The following is a 15,228-nucleotide window of genomic DNA, read 5'->3' as shown; positions in this document are numbered from 1 at the left end:
GCGTATATAGTTCCACCAAACTGCATGGTGGGACTAAAGATTCTGTTCATCACATGTACAGGGTTCCAGGAGAAAGGAAAGGTCTGCAGCCTCCCTTCAACTGAACAAGAGGCAAGCGAGCAGGAATCATGAACTGGGAGTGTTTTCTTGTGAACATAGGACTGAGTCTCTGAGTGTGGGCTTTTGGAGCCACTTTTAAGAGACAATGAGAGCAGCATCTGAGCTAAGACACAGACAGACCTCTCTGGTGCTCTTTATAGCAGAGTTTGGGCCACAGGCAGAAAACTATGCCTCTGTCTCACACCCAGGTTCTGGAGGCAAGCATATCTGGGGTTCGAATCCCATGTGGCCTTGAGCAAGCTGCTTCCTATCTTTGAATGCTTCCTCAACTGTAGAACAGAGACAATAACAACTTATGGGGTGTGAAGTTCCAACCGAGTGATACAGGAGGTAGAGCTTCAAAGACACAGAACCTATACAGAAATATTTGTTTTCCTTTCCTTTCTGGCTCTGGACCCAAGGACTCATGGATTTGTGAGCTGTCCTTGGTCCCCAATCCTCCCACTCTCTCCCACTGGGACATGCTCTGACCCCAGTGGTTCCCCAACTTTGGTGCATCTCAGAATCAGCTGGGGAGCCTGTGGATGTAGAGAGAGGCTTGGCCTGTGTGTGCTCAACAAGTTCTCCAGGTGAGTCGGACACTATCCAAAGGCAGAGAACACTAGATGCCCAGGAACCCTTCAGCAAGAAAAACCTTACAGAGACTTATTATCCAAGTTAGTTCGGTGGTTCTCAAACCTGGCCTACACTGCACTCACCCAAAGAGCTTACACCTCTGAGGCCTAAGACTCACCAGTGCCAGAGACTCTGATTTAACGCCCCTGAAGTGCAGCCGGCATCTGGGATTTCACACTCTCGAGGCGTTATAACGTGCAGCCACATGTGAGAGGCACTGAGTTAGACCCAAGAGACGCTCACCCTGAGGTCTCACTACACAAAATTACCCAAGTGAGAACCAGCACCTACATGCAAAGGATCTGCCCTTGAGGCTTTATTTAGATTCCAGGTTGGTTTTTTAACCCACTATTTGTCCCCTCAACCGGAACTCCTTTCTCTCCCTTCCCACATCACTGTCCTTATGCTCAACATTGTCAGTCTCCTATTTTAGTCAGTTATGTAACTTCTTTTTTTTCTTTTTTCTTTTTTCTTAATTTTATTTTTGTTTAAAATATTACAGATGTCCCTTTTTCTCCCTAATGACCCGTTCCACCCCATCCCATCCCCCTCCCCAGTCCCTCTCCCCACCATTGTCTGTGTCCTTGGGTTGTGCATATATGCATATAAATTCTTTGGTTACTCTCTCCGCCTCCACCCACCCGCCCCCCTTTCTCCCTCTGACATTCGTCAGTCTGATCTGTGCTTCCATGTTATTGAATCTATTCTGTTCATCAGTTTATTAAGTTCTTTAGATTCCACATATAAGTGAGATCATGTGATGTTTGTCTTTCTCTGCCTGGCTTATTTCACTTAGCATAATTTTCTCCAGGTCCATCCATACTGTCTCAAAGGGTACAAGAACCTTCTTCTTTATAGCTGTGTAGTATTCCATGGTGTAAATGTCCCACAGCTTTTTTATCCACTCATTTACTGATGGGCACTTGGGCTGTTTCCAGATCTTAGCTATTATAAATTGTGCTGCTATGAACACAGGGGTGCATATATTCTTTCTGATTAGTGTTTCAGGATTCCTAGGAGTGGGATCACTGTGTCAAAAGGCAGCTACATTTTTAATTTTTTGAGGAACCTCCATACAGTTTTCCATAGTGGCTGCACCAGTCCGCATTCCCACCAGCAGTGCACTAGGTTCCCCTTTCTCCACACCCTCGCCAGCACATGTCATTTGTTGATTTGTTGATGGAGCCATTCTGACAGGTGTGAAGTGATACCTCATTGTGGTTTTAATTTGCATCTCTCTGATGATTAGGACGTTGAGCATTTTCTCATGTGTCTCTTGGCCATCTGTATGTCCTCTTTGGAGAAGTGTCTATTCAAGTCCTTTGCCCATTTCTTAATTGGGTTGTTTGTCTTCCTCTTGCTGAGTAATATGAGTTCTTTGTACACTTTGGAAATTAGCCCCTTATCAAATACATCCTTGGCAAATATGTTTTCCCAAACTGTGGGGTTCCTTTGTATTTTGAGGTTGTTTTCTTTTGCTGTGCAGAAGCTTTTCAGTTTGATGTAGTCCCATGTGTTTATTTTTTCTTTTGTTTCTCTTGCCCTAAGAGATGTATCAGTGAAAATTCCAATACGTGGGATGTCTGAGATTTACTGCCTATGTTTTCTTCCAGGATTTTTATGGTTTTGTGACTTACATGTAAGTCTTTTATCCATTTTGAGTTTATTTCTGTGTATGGTGAAAGTTGGTGGTCTAGTTTCATTCTTTTGCATGTATCTGTCCAGTTTTCCCAACACCACTTATTGAAGAGACTGTCTTTACTCCATTGGATGCTCTTGCCTCCTTTGTCAAATATTAACTGACCATAATGGCGTGGGTCTACTTCTGGGGTCTCTGTTCTGTTCCATTGATCTATATGTCTTGTTGAACCAATACCAGGCCATTTTGATTACAATGGCTTTGTAATACAGTTTGAAATCTGGTAATGTGGTCCCTCCCACTCTGTTCTTTTTTCTCAAGATGGCTGCAGCTATTTGGGGTCTTTTTTGGTTCCATATAAATTTTTGAAATGTTTGCTCTAGGTCTGTGAAATATGCTGTTGGTATTTTAATAGGAATTGCATTGAATTTATAAATTGCTTTGGGTAGTATGGACATTTTAATGATATTAATTCTTCCAATCCATGAACATGGTATATTCTTCCACTTGCTTAAATCTTCCTCTATTTCTTTTTTCACTTTCACGTAGTTTCCTGAGTACAGGTCTTTTACATCCTTGGTTAAGTTTATTCCTAGGTATCTTATTTTTTTAGTTGCAATAGTAAATGGTATTTTTTTTTTTTTTTCGTTTCTCTCTCTGAAAGTTCATTGTTGGTGTATAAGAATGCCATTGACTTCCGGATGTTGATTTTGCATCCAGCTACCTTGCCAAATTCGTTGATCAAATCTAGTAGTACTTTGATGGAGTCTTTAGGGTTTTCTATGTACAATATCATGTCATCTGCAAATACTGACAGTTTTACTTCCTCCTTTCCAATTTGTATGCCTTTTATGTTTTCTTCCTGTCTGATGGCTGTGGCTAGGGCTTCCAGTACTATGTTGAATAAGAGTGGTGAAAGTGGACACCCCTGTCTGGTTCTTGTTTTTAAGGGAAATGGTTTTAGTTTTTGCCCATTGAGTATGATGTTGGCTGTAGGTTTGTCATTTATGGCCTTTATTATGTTGAGGTATGATCCCTCTTTTTCCACTTTGCTGAGAGTTTTTATCAGAAATGGGTGCTGGATTTTGTTGAATGCTTTATCTGCATCTATTGATATGATCATGTGATTTTTGCCCTTCATTTTGTTTATATGATGTATCACATTTATTGATTTGTAGATGTACCAGCCTTGCATCCCCGGAATAAATCCCACTTGGTCGTGGTGTGTATGATCTTTTTACTGTATTGCTGGATCAGGTTTGCTAGTATTTTAGTGAGGATTTTAGCATCTATGTTTATCAGGGATATTGACCTGTAATTTTCTTTCTTTGTAGTGTCTTTATCTGGTTTTGGGATTAGGATGAGGAGTTTTTCCTCCTCTTGTATTTTCTGGAATAGTTTGAATAGAATAGGTGATCATTCTTTGAATGTTTGGTAAAACTCGCCTGTAAATCCGTCTGGTCCAGGACTTTTATTTGCTGGGAGTTTTTTGATTACTGCTTCAATTTCATTAATTTTTACCAGCCTATTCAGGTTTTCTGCCTCTTCTTGATTCAGCTTTGGAAGGTTGTATGCTTCTAGGAATTTGTCCATTTCCTCCATGTTGTCCAATTTGTTGGTATATAGTTGCTCATAGTATTTTCTTACAATCCTTTGTATTTCTGTTGGGTCAGTTGTTATATTGCCTCTTTCATTTCTGATTTTATTTATTTGGGTCCTCTCTCTTTGTTTCTTGGTGAGTCTGGCTAAAGGTGCATCAATCTTATTTATCTTTTCAAAGAACCAGTTTTTGGTTTCATTGATTTTTTTGTATTTTTTTTTAGTCTCTATGTCATTAATTTCTGCTCTGATCTTTATTATTTTCTTCCTTCTACTTCCTCAGGGATTTTCTTGCTGCTCTCTTTCTAGTTCTTTTAGTTGTTGTGTTAGATGGTTCATTAGATCTTTTTCTTGTTTCTTGAGAAAGGCCTGTAATGCTATGAATTTTCCTCTCAGGACTGTTTTTGCTGTGTCCCATAGATTTTGGGTTGTTGTCTGTTCATTTTCGTTACTTTCCATATAGTGTTTGATTTCTTCCTTGATCTCATTGGTAACCCATTCATTGTTTAATAACATGCTATTTAGCCTCCACGTGTTTGAATATTTTTAGTTTTTTTTATAGTGGTTGATTTCTAGTTTCATGGCATTGTGATCCGAGAAGATGCTTGATATGATTTCAATCTTCTTGTATTTGTAGACTTGCCTTGTGCCCTAACATGTGGTCTATTTTTGAGAATTTTCCATGTGCACTTGAGAAGAATGTGTATTCTGCTGCTTTGGGATGAAATGTTCTGTAAATGTCAATTAAATCCATTAGGTCTAGTGAGTCATTTAAGGTATGTGTTTCCCTATTGATTTTTTGTCTTGATGATCTGTCCAATGCTGACAGTGGGTTGTTAAAGTCCCCCACTATGATTGTGTTGCTGTCAACCTCCCCCTTAAAGTCCCCCAAGAAATTTTTTATATATTTAGGTGCTCCTATATTGGGCGCATAAATATTTATAAGGGTTATTTCCTCCTGTTGGATTGATCCCTTTAGTATTATGTAGTGACCATCTTTGCCTCTTGTCATGGTCTTTATTTTGAAGTCTATTTTGTCAGAAATAAGAATTGCTACTCCAGCTTTCTTTTCCTTTCCATTTGCATGAAATATTTTATTCCATCCCTTCACTTTCAGCCTTTGTGAGTCTTTTGCTCTCAGGTGGGTCTCTTGTAGACAGCATATATTTGGGTCCTGTTTTCTTATCCATTCAGCTACCCTATGTCTTTTGATTGGACCATTTATTCCCTTTACATTTAAGGTTACTATTGATATAAACTTATTTAATGCCATTTTTCCCCTTTATGCTGATGTACCTTTCTCTCACTATTCTTTCTTTTTCTTAGAGCAGTCCTTTTAGTATTTCTTGCAATGCTGGTTTGGTGGTACTGAATTCCTTTAGCCTTTTTTTTTGTCTGGGAAGCTCTTTATTTCATCTTCAATTTTAAATGATAGCCTTGCTGGATCAAGCAATCTTGGTTGCATGTTCTTGCTTTTCATTGCTTTGAGAACTTCATGCCACTCCCTTCTGGCCTGAAGAGTTTCTGTTGAGAAATCAGCTGTCACCCTTATGGGGGTTTCCTTGTAGGTCACTGCTTGTCTCTCTCTTGCAGCCCTTAATATTTTCTCTTTGTCCTTGACATCTGCCATTTTAATTATGATGTGTCTTGGAGTGGGTCTCTTTGGGTCCCTCTTGTTTGGAACCCTCTCTGCTTCCTGAACTTGTGTGGCTTTCTCCCTCACCAGCATAGGGAAGTTTTCTGTCATTGTTTTCTCCACGAAGTTCTCTATCCCTTGCTCTCTTTCCTCCCCCTCTGGCACTCCTATAATGCGAATGTTGTTTCACTTCATGTTGTCCCAAAGCTCCCTTAGACTGTCCTCATGCTTTTTAAGTGTTTTTTTCTTTTTGCTGCCCTGATTGATTTTTTCTACCTTGTCTTCTAAGTCACTTATTCTATCCTCTGCTTCATTGAGTCTGCTTTTAATTCCTCCCAGTGTATTCTTGATATCAGATACAGCATTCTTTATTTCTGCCTGATTTTTATGTTATGTATCTCTTTTTTCATGTTTTCCCTAACGTCCTCAATCTTATCCTCTATTGCCTTGTTTTTCTCTTTAAGTTCCTTCAACATCTTCATCATCAATACTCTGAACTCTGTTTCTGATAGCTTGCTTAACGCCATCTCATCAAAGACATTTTCTGACGATGTTTCCTTTTCTTTAATTTGGGGGTTGTTTCTTTGTCTCCCCATTTTGGTAGGTCTTAGTGTTTGTATCTATATATTAGATATATTTGCTGTCTCCTAGTCTTGTGGGATGGGATTTTGTCTTGTGGGTCCAGTGGAGCCCAGAGGTGTGTTTGCCTCATACTTCTGAGCTCTTTGCTCTAGGTGTGTCCCTCTTGTGGGTGTCCCTTTTGTGGTTTCTTTATGTTCTCCTGTTGTGGTTGGGTCTAGATTGTCGTTGATCAGTCATTGGGAGGACCCTCCTCTCAGGTTGGTGAACTGTGTCTCAGCCCCAACCTCATCGTGTAAGCTGTAGTATGGGTGCTGGCAAGGCAGGACAATACGCAACTAAATTTCCAGGTAACAAGGTGTATCTTACAAAATATCTTGACAGTTGTAATGAAAACAGCCCAAGTGAAAACAGAACTGGGAGAGTGAAGGGAGAACACACACAAAAAAACTTTAAAAAAAATAGAAAGAGAGAAAGAAAACTAACAATTAGAGAGAGAGATGTATATTGTTAATAGTGATGAAAATTTAGAAAATAATAAACTAAAATGCAAAAAATAGAGAAGCTACTGAAAGATAACCAAGGCAGAGAAAAGATTATGAAAGAAGGGCCAGCAAACAATTAAGGGAGAGAATAGAATAATAGTTGAAAATGAGAAAGTAAAAATACAATAAAGAGAATAAGAGAAACTAGCAATCGAACAAAAAGACAGGAAGACAGAAGGGAGGAAAACAAAAGAATGAAAGAAAAGAAGAAAAAGAAAAAAAAGTTATGCCAATGGATCGAGAGGAGAGACAGATAAAGCCTGGGCAGTCTGGTAAGAGATTTGGGGGAAACTATAGAGAAAAGCAGTAAATTTGGTTATAATGATAAAGTCCCAGTTGTAAAGCAGGGATATCAAGAAAGTCTTGATAGTAGAAGCAAGGATAAAACAAAACAAAGCAGAGAAACAAAACTAAAAACAAGCTAAGCAAGACAAAATTCTTTTATGAAAAAAAAAGGAAAAAATTTTAGTTAAAAAATGTTTTAAAAAACATTTTTTTTAATTATTATAAAATTTAAATAGAAGACAAAACAAATAAATTTTCCCCCTTTCTCTTCTTCCTAAGGGAACAAGAGAAAAAACAAACAAACACACAAACAAACAAACAAAAAACTAAAACCAAAACAAAAACAGAAGAAAAAAGATAATCAGGTGGGTTTCTTCTGGGCCGCTTGTGTTGTTTGAGGCTCACTGTTTTGTGTGCTGATTTCAGTTCTCCTGGGAGGTGCTTGTGTATCACCCAATGTGAGGAGCCGTCTAGGTTTGGCTCTGGTGTCCTTAGGTAGAGGGTTGATCTGAGGATCTCCGTGGACCACCTCCTCTTGTCAGCTATTTTGCAATCTTGTAGTTCCCTGGTCTTGCTCCAGAGTCTTCTGTAGAGTCTTTAGGGCGCAGGGTGGCTAGTGTAGCTCAGGGTATCACTCCCCTTAGAGGTGTTGCTGTCAGGCACTCACTGTGCGGGAGTTAGTCTCTGCTCCACCGCCAGCTCCTCAGTCCCTACCCTGTCCTGATTCTAGCTCCCCAGGCTCTGTCCTGCTGCAGCTTCAGATTGATTTCAGCCTGTTGCCTTTTCTGTGTGGGCCGTTTCAGCAGCCTGGGCTCAGTGGGTTTGATTAAAGAACATTCCAGTGACCCCTTTGCCTGCCCAGCCCCCAGCAGGGGTTTTCAGCGTTTCCTCCAACTCCCAAACAACAGTCCCTGAGAGTCTTATTCTCCTAAAGTCCTACTGTGAGCAACTCTCCCTTCCCCCTCAAGACTGTGCCCTATGGCGGTGTCTGGGGCCTCAGTGCTCGGGACCCGCCCCTTTCCTGTTGGGGGTGGTGCTCCTGGCTGCAGAGAGGCCAGCGGGCTCCGCCCCTCCCTGCTCAGCTCTGATTGGCTGGTCGCACCAGGCCCGCCCCTCAGACCGTCTACTGTGCAGACCCCAACCCCAGCCTTGGCTGGTCTGTCCTCGCAGTGCACGCCGGGAAGGTGGGAGCCAGTTCCACGGTCAGACTCACAAATGCACAAAGCAACACACGGGCAGAGAGTGCACCCTGCAAGGTCCCACCCCCCCACACACACACCCCACCCCCACCCCCACCCCACCCCACCCCCAAGGCGCCCAGCGGGAGGGGATCCAAAGTCAGCTCCACACAGCTCCCCGCACCGCTGATCACAAAGCTGGGGCAGCTTCACGCGCCACCGTGGCCCCCTCAGGGCTGTCACCAATCCCAGATTCTCCCCACAGGGAGCTCAGTGCCACCGTGGCCCCCTCAGGGCTGGTCACAGATCCCAGACTCTCCCCCCTGGGAGCTCAGTGCCACCAGGGCGCCCTCAGGGCTGGTCACAGATCCCAGACTCTCCCCCCTGGGAGCTCAGTGCCACCAGGGCCCCCTCAGGGCTGGTCACAGATCCCAGACTCTCCCCCCTGGGAGCTCAGTGCCACTAGGGCACCCCTCAGGGCTGGTCACAGATCCCAGACTCTCCCCCCTGGGGGCTCAGTGCGACCAGGGCGCCCCTCAGGGCTGGTCACAGATCCCAGACTCTCCCCCCTGGGAGCTCAGTGCCACTAGGGCGCCCCTCAGGGCTGGTCACAGATCCCAGACTCTCCCCCCTGGGAGCTCAGTGCGACCAGGGCGCCCCTCAGGGCTGGTCACGGATCCCAGACTCTCCCCCCTGGGAGCTCAGTGCGACCAGGGCGCCCTCAGGGCTGGTCACAGATCCCAGACTCTCCCCCCTGGGAGCTCAGTGCCACCAGGGCGCCCTCAGGGCTGGTCACAGATCCCAGCCTCTCAGCACCGGGAGCTCAGGGCGGGAGGGCTCCTCCCCTCCCCCACACCCCACAGACGCAGCGCTTTTGGGGGCTCAACACAATGTCCCACAGGGAGGCAGAGGGTCCCCGTGTGCGGCTGCTCAGCGCAGTCCTCTGGGCCCTTACCACTCGGGTGCCACACACCTTGGGACAGCCTTTCCTATGGTCGGCACCCTGAGCACCAGACGCCGGTCGCAGCCGCCCCTAGAAGCTTTGTTTCCTAGGAAGGCCCAGCCGCCATTAGAGGCTGTTTCCCAGGAAGGCGCCGTTCCCTCAGGGACTCACCGCTCCCCTGGGCCCCTCTGCCCTGTGCACGGGGCGCTCCTTCCCCTCTCGTCGCTCCGGGTGTGGGGTCCCCGCTTTTGGAGGCCAGTCCGCACTCCCCAGGGGAGGGAGCTTTGCAGCCTCCAGGCCTCGGGGCTCAGCGCCCAGCACAGGCTTCAGGGGGATCCCCCTTCCCGTGCCCCCCTCTCTTACCGGACTCTGATGTGTCTTCAGTGCTCCCCCTCGTGCTCCGTCCACTCAGGTGTGTTTCTCTGGTTTTTCCGAGCTGGCTCCGTAGGATTTTAGGAGGAAATCGAGTCCGTGGCTGGGAGCGGGGCGCTCTGCCGCTTCTCACAGGGCCGCCAGCTTCCGTCTCCCCTGTAACTTACTAGGCCTTGAGCTTCCCAGGGACAGACACTATACCCGGTTCCTAGCTCGATGCCCAGTGTCCAGCTCTCTACCTGGTGCTCTGTGTTTGTTCACGGAAACCTCCAGAGCTTTGCATCAAGTAGCCGAGCTCCAAGTTCCCATCTAGCACATCTACATCCTGTTACTCAAGGCCAATGCCTAGGCTCCTGGTTAAAAACTGTCTAAGGAAACACAAAACAAGTGCGGAGCTAGGCAGGAGGCCGTGCCCTCCATTTGCTCGCTAGTTTCAAGCTCATGTGGAAAGAATGTGTCCTTGAGATGTTACTGAGCAGCAGGTGAAGTCGCAAGGGCCACAGTGAGCATCCCCTGCAGCTTCTCCCCTAAGCCCCCAAGCAAAGAGGGCTAGTGTCACCCCACCGCAAATGTCTCAGAAATACACTGAGCATGCAGAAAATGGGCCAGCTCCTTAGCATTAACTCCGTCTTTAAAACTAAGTTTAAGCCAGGTTACTGCTCACTCCTGTTTGTGAGTGCTATCCCGCCAGTCTTCGAAATGGCCAGACCCTTTGCTTCAGAGTTCTCCCTTCTTGCACACAGCTAGGGTAAGCTAGGACTTGAACCCACCTCCGTCTGACTTCAAAGTCGGTGCTCTGAAGGCAGGTCTCCTATCTCCCAGCTCTGCTGCTGAAGCAAAGGCCCGTGACTCCTTCATGGTTCTCTGGGCGACAATGGGGACTGGCTAGCCTCACTCATTCAAAAGCACTCCAGCTTGTCAGTGTTCTCCAAATATAAGAGAGCAAAACTCAATACTCTAGTGATGGTGTGTAGCCAAAGCAGAAAAGAGGAGGACTTCTCCCTACACCTAATTAGATGCTAGATACACCCAAAATTGCATTAATTATCCAAGCAAGTTTTTAAAAGGCCACTTATGTTGAAGCTGCCAGTTTGAAAAGAGCACCGACTTTGAAGTCAGACAGAGGTGGGTTCAAGTCCTAGCTTACCCATTTATCAGTTTGCTGTGTGACCTGGAGCAGGTCGAATCATCTGAGTTTCAGTTCCCTCATCTCTAAAATGGTAATCGTGATATTGATCTCACAGGGTTGCTGTGACGATTTAATTAAAGAGAGTGCATTCGAAGAACCAGACGTAGCATATGAGCTCAATTGATGGGACCCAGGACCCCTATTACCACTAAAAACATGAACTGCTAAGTCGTTTTCCACAGCCTGCACCTCTGCCCTGTGCCAGCACCCTGGTGGTGATTACTGGGGTCACAGAATGTGAGAGGTGGAACTGGAGTGAAGCTGTTGCTGATTGGCTCACTTTAGCCGCTTGGTTGCTGAAGCATGGTCTGGGTGTATAACTGGTGCCCGAGGTAACTAGCATTTTGAAAGGTAATACAGCCAAAGAATAGCCAGTCTTTTATTTCTTGATGTTGTACGGTGGGTTTTATTGTATGTGTTTTCCCCCAGTACCCCTCTGGGTCTGTTTTCAGCTAATTCTGGGCTCTGAAAGGGAGACACTCCAATACCTGACAAGAAGCCCACCGTCTTGTTGGGCATTCAGGCACACTCCTAAAAATGGAACCCGTGGTGCCAGGCATGCTGTTCGTAAAGCAAATATTACGGCATGGTTTCCAGCTGTGTTTTAGCCCATGTGGAAGCCCTGGGGGCCACACACAACCCTAAACTCAATGCCAATAGAAGGGCCAAGAGCAAAATATCAAAATAAAATAAAGCCATTGGAACTGAAGCATCTCCAAATGAAAAGTTGATGGAAACCGTGTGCTTTGGCCTCCTCACTTTAATGTATAAGAAAACCTGGTTCCCAGAGGAGGTAACCAACATGCCCGTTCGCATAGCACGTTACTTGACAAAGTGAGACCCGGTATCCTCACTCCTGGTCCTTTACTGAAACCTACTGCCCACGAGCAAGAAGGAAGGAGCTGGCTGCTCTCATTCTAACTCGGCTGGAACGTTGTCCAGATACGCCAAGGTTGCGGGTACGATCTCTGGTTGGGGCACACGCAAGAAGCAACCAATGAGTGCATCAGTAAGTGGAACAACAGATCGGTGTTCCTCTTTCTCCCTTCCCCCCTCTCTCTAAAATCAATTTTTTAAAAATTAAAGTGATGGGAAAAGCCTCATGGAGGAGGCGGGCCTGCAACTGTGCTTTGGGGGAAGGGCATGAGCAAAGGTATGCATACAGCACCCCCTTGCATCTGGTCATCCCCGTGCCCTAATTTCTCACACCAGCCCTGTTGTTTTTCCTTCCCCCTGCCCTGGTGCAATGCTCCCCCTTGTTGGACTATTCAGAGCTGGAGCCCTGAATTCCAGAAGGCACCCCAGCCAGCATTTCTCAACTGCATTTGCAGGTCTGTCCCACTGGGCCCCTCTGGAGGAAAAATCAGGACGAGAGAACACAGCCACTGCCCCAGAGAGGCCAGCCAGCTAATTGGGAAGGCACCCAGCACCTCCCTTTGTTTCTGAAGCAGCTCTTCCAGGAACGCTCACAGATGCTCCTGTGGAGGCGGCATAAACAACTCATTTGTAGCAGCAGCAGCAACCGCAGTCTGGGAGTGAAACAGGGCCTGAGAGAGACGATGGCCGTGAAACAGGGCCTGAGAGAGACGATGGCCGTGAAACAGGGCCTGAGAGAGGCGATGGCCGCAAAGCTTGTCCTTGAGGCCCACAGACATCCTCCGCTCGTTCATTTCAGAGCTTCCCCCTACCCTGCTCTCCGGCTCTCCTCAGATTCCCTCCCCTCTCACCAAAACCTGCTTTTCCATGTAGTCTTCCTTCCTCTTAACAGAAGAGCATGTGTTCTCAGCCTGCGTATGTTGGGTGCTGAAGATGAAAACACTAAGGTGGGCTCCTTTCCTGGCACGAAATCACAAACAAGTCAGAGAAAGAGATTTATTGAATAGATATGAGACCAGCAACATGCACGGCCCTGTGCTAGGCATGTCCATGTTTTATTTAACTCACAGCACTGAGAGGTGGATGGCATTTGTGGTGCACAGGGCCCTAAGATGGCCTAAATTCCCAACCCCTGGCGTACATCCTCCGTAAGTCCCCTCCCCTGAAGTGTGAGCAGGATCTGTGAAGATAATGGGGTATCGCTCCCCTGAGTAGGTTACATTATATAGGTCTCTGTCGCAGCAAATGGGATGCCCCTGCTTGCTTTGAAGAACTAAGCCACCATGTCATGAGAAGGTCACACAGCCAGGACCTAGGGCGATGTGGCCTCTAAAGAGCTGAGAAAAACCTCTGCTCACCAGCAGGAAAACAGACCTCCTTCCACATCACGATAGCGGTGCGCATGAATGTCCTGGCTGGTGCTCTCATGGGCATCAATAATGCCAAAAAGAGGCAAATGCCAGGTTATTAGGCTGTGCTCCAAAGTCACCGTCCGGTTTCTAACGTGATGAGGCATGGTTACATTGGCGAATTTCAAATCAGTGATGATCCCAGAGCTGGGAAAATGGTCATGAACCTCAAGGGCAGGTTAAACAAGTGTGGAGCGATCAGCCCGACTTGATATGCAATTCAAAAGATCTAGGAAAATGGCAGGACCTGCTCCTGTCCCATCAGTTTGGTCTCACTGTACTGACAACCTCGGCGGGCATCATGGACCATGAAGAAGCAACACGAGTACGCCCAGGAGAGAAAATCCTGGGATTCTTCTAGGGATGTAATTCCTAAGTGCAAATGGAATGCCTCAAAGGACCCTGGTGCTTCGCTCAGCTTTTTAAACTTGATAGCAGAGCAGCAAGCGCGCCCGTGGCAATGCACAGCCTTTGCGTTGACTGGTGAATCTGTTTCCCTGAAGTGAACAAGAAAGCCTTGGCTTGCGATGACTCAACCATCATGTCCACGGCCCAGCAGAGGACGGTTGAATCTGGGTTGGGTGAGGTCGTGAAGCTGTCCCTTCCTGGAGTCTTATGTTAACCCTGGAAGGAGTGGTACCTTTCCTGTTTTTAGCTGGACAATCCACATTTCATGCACTGTTGTTAACTGTCCTAAAAATGTGCCATGGTTACAGTTACCTGTGTGCTTTATAAGGAAGCAGGCAGGTAGCAGGCAGCTGGAGCCCACAGCTCGCCACCACTTCTCAAAGAAAATTTGGGTGGCGCGTTAGTAACATTTTAGGCAATACGTGTTCGTAAAATGTCATTTTGAAAAATGAAACATCTTTTAAAAACTGTAAAAAAAGAAAAACAAAACAGAGGCCTGACTCCTGGAGCCACAGGAACTGAATTCTTCCAACCACCTGAATGAGCTCGGAAGAGGACCCCAACCTCCAGGTAAGAATGCAGCCCTGGCTGACACCGGAGCAGAAAACCGAGGCATGCTCTCCCCACACTTCTGACCTGCAGAAATAGGTGGTAAGTCTCTGTGTGGTAATTTTCTATGCAGCAACAGAAAACTAATCCAGGGTGATACTCAAAATGTTTACGAGCCAGCGGGGCAGGGGCACTGACCTTGTCTGCGGCCTGCCCTATCCTTGCCTATTCCTGCTGTCCTGCGGTCTCCCTCTACTTTCCAGGGCTAAGTAACACTGTGGATACTTAGAGAAGCTGGGACAAGCTGTACTTTCACATCTGGCAGGAACACGAAGGTGTCCAGGGAAGCGGAGAACAGCTATCCTGGAGGTGAGCAGGGAAATGGCACCAGCTGGCGAGGGGCAGCGGTCAGGGCCGGGATCCCCGCCGGCCGTACCGTGGATGGTGCCTTGGCCCCTCTCCAACCCAATGCTCACTTCAGATGGGCAGTAAGCAGCCGAAGGAAGTGCTCCTTCAAAATTATAAATTCCCTACAATTTCCTACTCCAGACCTCCTTGACCTAGAAAAACAGACCAGCAGAGAACTGTCACCCCATCTGGAGTTCCAGAGAGCATCGGGAAAGCTCTCCCTTTGTCTAGCTCTAAGGAAGCTGGGGGAAAAGAAAGAAAGAAGGCGGAACGAGCAAGGCAACGTTCACCTTAAAGCAGCTATGGGCTCCTAGGCCTCCTAGCAGGAGGGGCCTCTGAAGATCACTTTGCCTTTACTGAGAAGGCCGAGGCCAGGAGAAGGAAATGATTTTCCCTGAATCACACAGGCTAAGTGTAGCAGAGCCTGGCTTACAGCCCAGCTCTCCTCTGCCTCCTATAATCAAACCTTCCATGTTTCTTCCTTACCCCACCCATACATATCTAATATATGCACACAGACACATACATACACATATAAGATTCTCAATGAATGCATCAGAGACAATTTAGAAAATGTAGAAAATAGGAAAATTAAAATTATCCAAAATACCAAAATTCACAAATTATGTAATATTTTGGGGCATTTTCATTTATTTCTTTATGCATACACATAATACATGAATAATACACAATAATACATTTTAAACACTGGAATTTACTATAGATACAAATTTGCAATCTCTTTGTCATATTATCGAGTTACGTCTACAAATATTCTTCTAAAACATCTAATAGCTTTAAAGTACATTGCCCAGCTGGCGTGGCTCAGCGGTTGAGCATTGACCTAGGATCCAGGAGATCCCAGTTCGACTCTTGGT

The 15,228-nt window shown here is 46.1% G+C and overlaps 1 pseudogene; it reads left to right on the top strand.

The window, feature by feature from the left end:
- Positions 1-12,972: 12,972 nt before the first annotated feature.
- On the top strand, positions 12,973-13,346 carry LOC107534689 (small ribosomal subunit protein uS8 pseudogene; annotated as a pseudogene).
- Positions 13,347-15,228: the final 1,882 nt, after the last annotated feature.

The sequence above is a fragment of the Miniopterus natalensis genome, chromosome 15, assembly GCF_054644295.1.
Source record: "Miniopterus natalensis isolate mMinNat1 chromosome 15, mMinNat1.hap1, whole genome shotgun sequence".
NCBI lineage: Eukaryota > Metazoa > Chordata > Mammalia > Chiroptera > Miniopteridae > Miniopterus > Miniopterus natalensis.
This window is presented reverse-complemented; position numbering and strand designations above follow the sequence as displayed.